Raw genomic sequence first — 8,888 nt, 5'->3', positions numbered from 1 at the left:
ACCAGGTGTTCTCCTAGGTGTATAAGACTCAGGAGTCCATGTAGTTTCTCCTACAACACACTACCCCTCTGCCAACTTCAGGTAGAAACAGACTTGATAATGGGGTATCAGGCATGGATTCTAAATAAAAGTGCATGTTGTTTGGTCTCTGCATCAGAGTTTTACTCATACTTTTAAATTATTCATAGGTCTTAATACCAAGAGATCTTAAAGAATGAGAAACCAAGTTAATTCTTAGACCATTTTTCCATTGTTTTAAAGTGAAAATAAGGCATAATTAGTAGATTTTGAAACAAAAAGAGATCAAGATAATCATAATTGCCCAAAACATACCTCAAGGAAGCACCAGAAGAGCAGAAAACCATTTAGTGACATGAAGAATAAATACTATGCATAGGATCAGGAAACATAGGAAGAATTCTGGAGAGTTCAGAAAAAGATACTGATAACTGATGTGGTTGAGGAGCTAGAGGTTAGGACAGAGATTCAGACAATACGAATCTCAGTTCCAAGTCTGTCATGTTGATAAGCTTACTGAGCAAAGTAGTTCTGAGCATTAAATAGTGTGCATATTTATAAATATGAAAAGTTGAAGACTAGAAATTGACCATCATATTTCCTTGAACTGACCAACCTCAGAAGAAACCAATGGGATTTTTGACTAGACAGAACAAAGGCTATAAACAATCTTGGCGTTTGAGTATCTGGGCTCAGGAAAGTAAAATAACTTTTTTATCTAAAAGCCATTTCATGTTAAGTTGCTGTAGGCATTTCAAGTTCACTGAATCTGTATGTTTTTTAATTGGCCTCATTGTTAACTCAAACAGCAGTTTATAAAGCTATTGGTATAATTTGTAGCACAAACTCAGATGACATATTTTCTAGACAGGAGAGAAGGTCTAATTTACACATAACTAATGGTAGGAAAATGAAAGATGAGTTCATTATATTTCTGCTGACTTTGCAACATAGTTCAGCATTTTCGTTTCCAACAAATTTTGAAGGAAAAGAAATACAAGATGTTCACTGCCTGTGCATATGACTCTTTGCCAGTTTATAAATAATGCAGCTGCAAGCTAAGAATTCAGACACACCTACAATGAACCACCAACTCAATTGCTTGTACATGGAACTTCAAGGACATGGATGCCAACCTCAGAGCCTTTAGAACCCAACAGGAAACTCCTACAAAAGTATAATAATGATACTTCATTCTAACACCCATCAGTTGACATTTTTCCTCTCTTTATCAAATGCCATTTGTTCTTTGAAGTCTTTTCTAAACTCTCCAGTTGCGTACAGCCTTTTCTATTTGTTCTGTACTTCCCTTCTGTCATTTCATAGCTGCTATCTATCAAGCACTGGACTAAGTGCTGTACACAGGTTATCAGATTTACCTATCACAATGACAATATGAAATAGATATTTTTATTAAGTCCATTTTTAGAGATAGCAGTGATGCTTAGAGAAGCAGTTTTCCCAAGGTGACTAAGTTCAAAGTGATGAAACTAGGCTTAAATCCAGGCTGTTAAATCCAGGTGCTCTAGTACCTGTACATTTCATCATTATGGTTTTTGGTCCCTGTCCTTTCTAGCTACTTGTGTTCCTTTCATTCATTCCTCATGAATTTATTCTTTCACAAACTAGCTCCATATTATCTAGTCATAATTCTGCTTCTTCTCACCTCCATCCTAATCTGAGATGTTCCTAAAAACAGGATTTATACTTCAATTCATCTTTCATCCTACCCTGTCCATCACACCCGACCAACTATTCTGTAATAGTGTCCCAATGAGGCACTGAATCAATACTGTTGAATTTAATTGAATTCTATGGATACCTAATTATAATTCTATGATTTCTTCTTAGACAATCTAGATATAGCTTTCTGAGTTATTATAACACATCAGTTCACTTTGTTCTTTAATATTTTTGTGGTTTCATTTGCATAAATGCCTTGATGTTTGTGTATCAAGATATTTTGCCATTTTGGAAAGGTAACTGGTTTTGCTTTTATTCTTTTATCGGACATGATAGAAAGTGAAAAGGGAATTCAATTTGTTCAGAAGGCTGGGAAGCATTTTAGAGGATAGAGGGGTGTACTAAAAAGAATGTTGAATTTTGCCACAATGGTATAACTCAGGAAATGCTTTGAGCACAGGTCCCTTCAGACTCATCCTTCAACATGATAGGCCCAGATGGAATGACTGTCTCTGTCTCTGCCATCACTCTTAGATGGCCTGAGCTTCAGCAACCAACCTGAAAATGCAGCAATGTCTCACTTAGCAGTTCAATCCCCAGTAAAAAAGCTTTGTCGAAACCTATCTGGAGTGAGCTTAAAGTTTAAATACAGGAGAGAAATTTGGTCATTGCTCTTGAACATTGGCTCTTGATCTCCAATCAAGGCATTGGCTGAGAAAGGAGTGCCGTTCTTGGTAATGGTGTAGTCTACATCGATTTCACAAAACTATCTCTTAAGGAAAAAATATGGATCCACATTCTGGGATGCACTGCAATACCATTGCTCTTACGATTTCAGCAGAAGAAATGTGAGCACTAAAAGACAGCCTCTTGTCTACACATTTGGTAGAAAGATAAGTATCCTGGATCACAGAAATTATTTAAAAAAAAAAAAATTTGTCTAAGAGAAATTGGGAAATCTAGATATTTTGTTTTCATAGAGGTAAACTATTTGGTTATTTATATGTTAATATATAGGCAGTAGTAGCATGAAAATACACCACAAACATCAGTAACTCCACAGTCATCAAGACTAAAGAAAGGAACAATAAAATTGAAATGCTGACTTCTACTTTCCCAATATCTGCACATATTTTGTTTATATCTGGTAAATGAGCATTTAACTATTTAAACCAAAGATCTGTAAAGGAGATGATTGTGAAGTGATGAATATAGTGCACAATGACACAAACCCTAATACTGATGAAATGCCCAATAATAAGAATAAATTAATAAATTTTGCTATGTTAATACAACAGAATATTGCACAACATTTTTTAAATTAGCTATTGCTACACACAACATGAAGGAATCTGAGAGACAAAATGATGAGTGAATAAAGCCATAGACAAAAGAATACATGAGGACGGATAAGAGTTATATTAAGGTAACAGGGGAAACTACTTAAACTAGAAAGAAGATGAGAAAAAACATGCCTACAGGAAGAGATATTTGAAGCAATAGGTTTTTCATGTATAATTTCATATTTCAATGTCTTTATGCATATTATTTCCTGCCTGTAATGCTGGTGTCTCTTTTGACTGAAGAGTACTTAGAATTTAGTGGTAAATCCATTCACAAAACCCTTCCTTACACTACAGACCATGTTTCTGGTAATCAAATATCAGAAACTCGTCTGTTAGTTTATTGTACTCTGGTGGCTTTCGTGTTGCTGTGATGCTGGAAGATATGACACCAGTATTTTTAAAACCAGCAAGGTCACCCAGAAAAGCTTCCAGACTAAGACATACTTGAAAGAAGAAGAGATGGACTAATTCTGAAGGATTAGCCAGTCAAACCCTTATGAATGTCAGTGGAAAACTGTCAGATACAGTGCTAGAAGATGAGCCTTTTCTGGTTGGAACACACTCAGAATATAACTAGGTAAGAACTGCTTCCTCAAAGCATGATGCAAATAGAGCAAAGTTTTCTGCACCTTCATTTGCTGATGGGGCACAACACAAAGGGAGGTGAAACATCTGTAATTAGTTATTAATAATGAGAATATGTATAAAGTATGAATCTAGGAAAATTGAAATTGTCAAAAATGAAATAGTGTGCATAAACATTGAATAGCTGAAATGGACTGGTATTGGCCATTTTTTAATCTGATAGTGATATGGTTTACCATTCTGGGAATGGTAAATTCAAGATAAATGGCATCATATTCATAATCAAAAAGAACATTCTAAGATATATCTTGAAGTACAATACTGTCTGTGATAGGATAATATCCATACACCTACAAGGAAGACCAGTTCATACAACTACTATTCAAATTTATGCACCAACCAATAAAGCTAAAGATGATGAAAAATTCTACCAACTTCTTCAGTCTGAAATTGATCAAATATGCAATCAAGATGTAATGATAATTGGAATTTCACTAATTCTCAAAATAATTGGGTAATTGGAATGTGAAGATTAGAAACAAAGAGGATAGTTCAGTGGTTGGAAAATATGGCCTTGGTGATAGAAATGATGATGGAAATCACATGATGAAATTTTGCAAGACCAATGACTTGTTCATTGCAAATACCTTTTTTAACCAACATAAAAGATGATTATATACCTGGACCTCACCAGATGGAATGCACAGAAATCAAATTGACTACATCTATGAGGAAAGATGGCGGGAAAGCCCCATACCATCAACCAAAGCAAGGCCAAGGTCAGACTGTGGAACAGACCATTAATTACTAATATGCAAGTTCAGGATGAAGTTTAAGAAGATTAAAACAAGTCCATGAGAGCCAAAATATGATCTTGAATACCTCACATCTGAATTTAGAGATCATCTCAAGAAAAGATTTGATGCATCATACACTAATGACTGAAGACCAGAGAGTTGTAGGATGATATCATGTATGTTTTAGACGTTGTTAGTAGGGACCAGTCTCTGGAATGGACATTATGCTTGGTGGAATGGAAGATCAGCCAAGAAAAGGAAGACCCCCAATGAGATAGATTTGTACAGTGGAAGCAGCAATGGGCTCAAGCATAACAACAATTGTGAGGATGGCACAGGACCTGGTAAGTGTTTCGTTCTGATGTGCATAGGATCTTCATGAGTCAGAACCAACTCAATGACATCTAACAACAAGCGATAAGTTTTCTCTGGAAGAGGAACTCAAAGACAAAAAACTAAATGCATAGTAAGGAGGCTTACTATTTACTGAATACACTTTTGTTATTGTTGTGGTTGTTATGACCATCTAGATGAATCTGACTCATAGTGAAACACTATCCAGTCCTGTGCCATCCTCACAATTGTTGTTAGGCTGAGTCCATTGTTGCTGCCACTGTGTCAGTGCATCTCATTGGAAGTTTTTCTCTTTTTTGCTGATCCACCACTTTTCTAAGAATGATTTCTTTCTACAGAAACTGGTCTCTCCTAACAACATGTCCAAACTACAAGAGACAAAGTCTTGCCACCTTCGCTCTTAAGTAGCATTCTAACTATATTTCTTCCAAGACAGATCTGTTTATTTTTCTGGCAATCTGTAGCACTTTAAATAGTCTTCTACTGGTAGCGTAGTGGTTACGAATCGGGCTGCAAACCTTAAGGTCAGCGGTTCGAAACTACCAGCTGCTCCGCCGGAGAAAGATGAGGCTTTCTACTCCTGTAAAGATTTACACCCTCGGAAACCTTGTACAGGGTCGCTATGGGTCGGAACCGACTCGACGGCACTTAACAACAACAACAACAACCATAAATCAAATGCACCAATTCTTCTATGGTCTTCCCTATTCATTGTTCAACTTCCACATGTAGATGAAGCATTTGAAAATACCATGACTCAGGACAGGCACACCTTAAAGATATCTTTGCTATGTAACATTTTAAAGATGTCTTTTACATCACATTTGCACAGCACAATAGGTCATCTGATTTACTGACTGCTGCTTCAATGACAGTTGATTATGGAACCAAGCCAAAGGAACTTTTTGACAACTTCAATCTTTTCTGCATTTTGTTGTGGTGGCTATTAAGTGCCATTTTATCAGTCTGACACATAGTGACCCTGAATAGGGTTTTCAAGAGTGGATGATGGACTTGAACTGTCAACCTTGCAGTTAACAATCCAGTGCTTACCCTATAGTGCCACACCAGGTATCGTGGTATCATTTATTGGTCCAGTTGTGAGAGTTTTCATTTTCTTTACACCGAGGTACAATCCATACTGAAGGCTATACTCTTTCATCTTTATTAGTAAGGACTTCAAGTCCTTTTCACTTCCAACAAGCAAGGTTGTGTCATATGCATGTCACAGGTTGTTAATGAGTCTTTCTTCATTCCTGATGTTACATTCTTCTTCATATAATCCAATTTCATAGATTACTTACTTAGCATACAGACTGAGTAAGTATGGTGAAAAGATACAACCCTGGCATGCACCTTTCCTGATTTTAAACCATTCAATATCCCCTTGTTCTTTTCTAACAACCGCCTCTTGTTCTAAGTATTGGTTCCTCATGATCACAATTATGTGTTCTGGAATATCCATTCTTCCCAGTGTTATCCATGGTTTGTCATGATTTGCACAGTGGAAATCCTTCACATAGTCAGTAAAGCACATGGAAACATCTATCTGGCATTCTCTGCTTTCAGCCAAGATTCATCTGACATCAGCATAGATATCCCTAGTTCCATGTCCTCTTTTGAATCTAGCTTGAATGTTTGGCAGTTCCCTGCCAAAGTACTTTTTGAAAAATTTTTACTTGTCTTCAGCAAAATTTTATTTGTTCATGATATTAATGATAATGTTTGATAATTTTTGCATTCCATTTGGTCATGTATCTTTGAAATGGGCACAAATATGGATCTTTTTCAATTCATTGGCCAGATAGTTATCTTTCAATTTTTTTTGGCAATACACAAGTGAGCATCTCCATTGATACATCAGTTTGTTGAAATATTTTGATTGATATAACATCAGTTCTTAGAGCTTGTTTTTTTTGCTGATGCCTTCAGCGCAGCTTGAACTTCTTCCTTCAGTACATCAGTCCTTGATCACATGCTACCCTTTGAAATGAGTGAATATTAACCAAAGTTTTTTGCTATTTCCATCTTCTTTTGATGTTTCCTGCATATTTGTTGTAATGCCTATTTAAAATAAAATATAGAGAGCAATAGCAACAAAAGAATGAGAGGAAACAGCTAGGTACCTCAGGTTCCATTTTACAAGTTTGCCAGTGCAGAGAGGAAAAGACACTCTATGATCCTCCAAGAAAATTTCTTCCTCTCACCTACTGCAACTTAGAATGTCAGCTTTTTGTTTTCTCTCAAGAAGACACTGAGGCAGTTTACCAATCATTCCTTGGAAACACTATACAGGATTGCTATGAGTCAGAACCAACTCAATGGCACTTAACACATGCACACACAGGAGATCATGATGTCATCTATATATAAAGGCCATGGTTATAGTCTAGGTCTTTATTATAGGTAGTTCTCTCTAGAAATGATGTGACCCTATGACCTCAATTGTAACAGCTCACTATGCTCTAAAAGAATGCTGCTTTGTAGACAAGATTCTTTCACCACTTGCAAGTTACCCATACAGACCTATATAAGAAGGATGTATATGTAAACTATAGTCTAAATAGAGATTCTGGATCTCTAGGAAGATTGCATCTCAGAATCTGCATTTTTACATCTCAGTTGCCATGGACACAGGCAGCTGTGTGTACACCGCTCACTTTTTAAGGTAAGCTGCCCAAGGAGATCTATGATTAAAGCAATTTTTAGCTTGTGTACTGAGTAATAATAAAGCCTAAATATGATATGCCAGCTGTTTGAGGACATTTCTAATGTAACTTATTTGTTCCCAATACCATTCCTTAAGGTATATTTGTTGCATGAATCTCACTTTGTAGTTAATAAAAAAGATATGGTAAGTTTTTAAATTACCAAAAATTCAGGATTGGAGGAAGAATAATCAATAATTTACAGTACTCAGGTTGCAAACTTTTGCTTGCTGAAAGGAAAGAGGACTTGAATCACTTACTGATTAAGACAAGAGAGAATTAATTCAATAAAAATTACATCTCAACATAAAGAAAAGAAAAATTCTCATGACTGGACAAATAAGCAACATCATGATGAAGACAGAAAACACCCATGTTGTCAAGGATTTCATTTTACTTGGATCTACAATCAATGCCCATGAAAGCAGCAGTCAGTACATAAAGTAATATATTGCATTTGACAAATCTGCTGCAAAATACTTCTCTAAAATGCTTACGCTACTGTGCTAACCCATCTCATTGTGGGATCTTCCTCTTTTTCACTGACCCTCCAGCTTACCATCCATGATATTCTCTTCCAGAGATTGGTCCCTCCTGATATTATGTTCAAAACATAAGAGACAAAGTCTGGTCATCCTTGGCATCTAAGGAACACTCTGGCAATACTTTTTCCAACACAGATTTCTTTGTTCTTCTAGCAATCCATGATACTTTCAATATTCTTCTTCAAAACCATAACTCAAATCCATCAGTTCTTCTGTGGTCTTTCTTATTCATTGTCCAGTTTCCACATGTATAAGGAGCTCTGGTAGTGTAGTGGTTATGAGTTGGGTTGCTAATCTCATGGTCAACAATTCGAAACTACTAGCAATTCCAAAGTAGAAAGATGAGGTTTTCTGCTCCCATAAACATTTACAATGTCAGTAACCATACACAGGGTTGCTATCAGTTGGAGCCGACTTCATAGCACATCACCACCACCATCACCATGAGGCTATTGAAAATACCATGGCTTGATTAGGCATACACTAGTACTCTAACTGATTTATCTACATTCTTGAACACTTTAAAGAGGCCTTATGCTGGCGTCAGCATATGCAGACCCTGGGTTGATCAGTGGCCCTGTGCCATGGACGAAAATCCTCAGGATAGCGAGCCATGAACCCTGAGGCCAAAGGAAGTGACCTCCTGACGTCCTGGGTTCATTGATTTTTGCGAACTCACTGGTTGGCTACCTCTGTATAATTTTCTTTGGTCCTAATATTGTTCATTCTATGCTTCTAACTCCAATAATTGTAGCTTCTGAGAAAATGGTTTCTCTTACAATGCCTCTCTTAATGCCTCCACTGTGTTGGCAGTGCGTGGAGTCCTGGGAACAAATCTTTCTGAGGAACAAG

This window comes from Chrysochloris asiatica, unplaced genomic scaffold (genome assembly GCF_000296735.1).
Source record: "Chrysochloris asiatica unplaced genomic scaffold, ChrAsi1.0 scaffold00016, whole genome shotgun sequence".
Lineage (NCBI taxonomy): Eukaryota > Metazoa > Chordata > Mammalia > Afrosoricida > Chrysochloridae > Chrysochloris > Chrysochloris asiatica.
Note: the sequence above shows the minus strand (reverse complement) of the source record.